Source organism: Lygodium microphyllum, chromosome 3, assembly GCF_053477565.2.
Source record: "Lygodium microphyllum isolate KBCC chromosome 3, Lygodium_microphyllum_v1.1.10, whole genome shotgun sequence".
In the NCBI taxonomy this organism is placed as follows: Eukaryota; Viridiplantae; Streptophyta; class Polypodiopsida; order Schizaeales; family Lygodiaceae; genus Lygodium; species Lygodium microphyllum.
The window spans coordinates 85,280,685-85,283,727 of record NC_141137.1 but is presented as its reverse complement, the minus strand read 5'-3'; the positions used below and the strand labels follow the sequence as shown (position 1 = coordinate 85,283,727).

The 3,043-nt window shown below is 41.9% G+C and overlaps 1 pseudogene; it reads left to right on the top strand.

Annotated features, from left to right (window-relative positions):
* The first annotated feature begins 1,543 nt into the window (after positions 1–1,543).
* On the top strand, positions 1,544–2,472 carry LOC148038586 (SNAP25 homologous protein SNAP33-like; annotated as a pseudogene).
* The last annotated feature ends 571 nt before the right edge of the window (positions 2,473–3,043 follow it).

The window sequence follows — 3,043 nt, the reverse complement described above, 5'->3', positions numbered from 1 at the left end:
CAAATATGGCAACATCCATTTTAGATAGAATTACATCAAGAGTAAACAATCAACTAGTATGTTTCCCTTTTGCAATTAACCTACAATTATTTTTTAGATCTTCCATATAACAACCATGACATGTGAACCAAACCTGCAATCTCTATTCTACCATTTGATCAAAAGAGACCAAGTTTTTTGTAATATTTGGCATGTGCAGCAAGCACTTGGATTTTCCATTCTACATACTCAAAAGAACATTTCTAACATGAGTAATGGGGTGAGCTATATCATCCCTTGTCTCCACATCACCTCCTCAAGACTTTAAACTACACATATTTCTAAATCACTCTCCATGAGAAGTCATGTGGTTAGAGGCACTTGAATCTACATATCATATATCATTCTTCAATGAACCATCAAAAAACATAGTATTCATAAAGTGATATATAAGAAGCAATTACAATTCCCAACTTGCTCTCTTTGACTTCCCCTTCCTTGGGACTATCCTCCTTTATTTTACTATGCATCATAACCTTGATCATGACTGCCGCCTTGGTATCCACCACAACCTCTACCTCTGCTAGTGGAGTAAAATACCTATTTAGACTTTGAGAAGAAGAGAAATCCAAGATAAGGGTCTTCTGCTTAAGTATTAGCATATAAAGCAAGTCTCCAAAATCAGGGATATTATCCCTTGTATTCGTAAATGACTTGAAGCTCTTATATTCATCTCCAAGTTAGTCTACGCTGTCGTACTGCTGCGCATTCAAGGTGTGGAATCCACCAAAATGTTGTGTGTGTGACATTTGATATTTTGTATATACTTAACTGCCATGTTTGCATCTTTATTCTACGTGGTAATATAGTAAAGGGGGGTCTTTTACTACCTTTTCTTTAAGCTGGGGTTGCCACTACAGGCAAATCTTGCTGTCTGGTTGTGCTGGTTGGATGCATGCCGAATGCATACCAATGTGGACATGGGAAAAGGACAAGAAAGCTGGAGATAAAAGCTTCCTGGTACTCCAGGAAGACACAGAAACTCTTTTGAATATTGCACTTTAAAGAACAGCGCTATCCAGGTAGTTTGTGTCAATAGCACAAGAATGAGGCATTGTTCTCCTTTTTGAATTTGAGGAACAAGTATGCTTGGTCAGCCTAGGTTTGAATTGATCTTGTTATGAATCAAGGATACCTTGCACTTGATTTACTGGTGTGTGCATCTGTGGTAAAAGCATAGATGTTGAAGCACATGTGATCGCACTATTTTCTACATGTACTGCTGTCGTGGGAGAAGGCCGCTATAGCGTTGGGGAAGAGGAAAAAGGGGGCATGAGAAACAAAAAGCAAGACTATTTTTGAAAGAGGGAGTTTTTGGAGGAAAAAGGTAGCAAAGAAGGAGGACACACGGGAGGAGCAGATCATCGAAGAGAGGAAAAAACGAAAGAAGTTGAAGAAGAGGTGCGCAGAACGGGGGAAAAAGGCTGGTGCCAATCAGAGTTCACTACTTCAAGGTTGTTTGACAGGCTGGACAAAAGAGAGGTTGTTCCTTGGAATGCATTAATTGTGGGATGATCATAGATCTCTGGCCTCTTCTCAGCGCAAGGAGACGCCTGTGCTCGATGCCAAAAATCCATTCGATGACGCTGAGGATGATAACTTCGGGTTTGCTGCTAGAAATCCTAGACATGGAGCCTTAGCGAAGGAGGAGAAAGGAGAAGAGCATGGTGCACGTGCTAAAAGTACCAGACACCAATTCAAGGAACGTGTTTCTGCAACCAGAGATGCGGCGTTGAAGACTGCACGGAATATCAAAGATGCAGGAGCGAACCAGGCATCTAAGGAGATCGAAGGTGGTATGAACCAGGTTCAGCAGATCAAGGAAAGTAGCCACAACGCATTCAAGGTCAATGGTCACAGTAATGGGAATTGCAATTTGAAGCCAAGTGGTGGCATTGGGGATTTAACAGAGAACAAGGCATGGCTTCAAGGACGAGATGAACTGCTCAGTAGCGAGAGTGCCATGAAGGCCTCCAGTGCTCGGACTAGATATGATGATAGTCAGTTTCGAACTAAGGACCTTGAGTATAGGAGCACTGAGGAGCTTGATGGTTAGGCGTTACAGAAGTCAGAGGAAACCAGCAATAAGCTTCAGAACTATCTGAGAGTGGCTGAAGACATTAGAGGGGATGCTACCAAAACTCTTGTGACCCTTCATGAGCAGGGAGAGCAAATAAGGAGGACTCATGAAGTGGCCGTAGACATTGATCAGAATCTCACCACTGGCGAGAAGCTATTGGGAAGCTTGGGAGGCATGTTTTCCAGGACATGGAAGCCTAAGAAGAGTCGTCCAGTGATGGGACCAGCTGTCGGACGGAGTGATTCATTCAAGCGGAGAGGTCATCATCTTGAACAACGAGGAGCCCTTGGATGAACAGAAGCAACTCCAAGGGACGCAATACTCATGCTTCCAGAAATACTCAGGCTTGTTAGGAAAGCTTGAGACACCCTTTGTTCTTCCAGATAGTACAAAGACTTAGAAGCAGCCTATGATCTTGACACCATATGGGTATCGTGAAGTGGCTGATTGGTGAATCATTTATGAAATTATCAGGAGCTCAAAGTCTTTCTACAGATGCTTAAGTTGAAGAAGAGAATCATCACTTTAAAATTGTGATGCTTTCCTATTATGTACGCTTGTAAGAAGCTGTCACTTCCCCAACACAATCTGTCAGATAAAAACAACTTCCATTACTGCATGCTGTACACCAGCTTGGTCTTTCAGTGATCAAATCTATTGCTTTAAATCAGAATAATTGTTTTTGAGCCATAGTCGTTGCCATGCTGGTGATCTATGCCCAGAGGCTATTCGGATTACTTCTTCTTGAACCTTGTATTTGTTATTGGCAGAAATAAAACAGAGTCTTGGCATCATTTTCTCATCTTGCTTATTCACATGATTGATCTTTTATCCTGAAATTAGTCAAGGTCTTCTGTAGACACGACTTTGCTTTTGCAAATCCTTTGACAACGCATGCATGCACATCATCGTCATCATCATCAA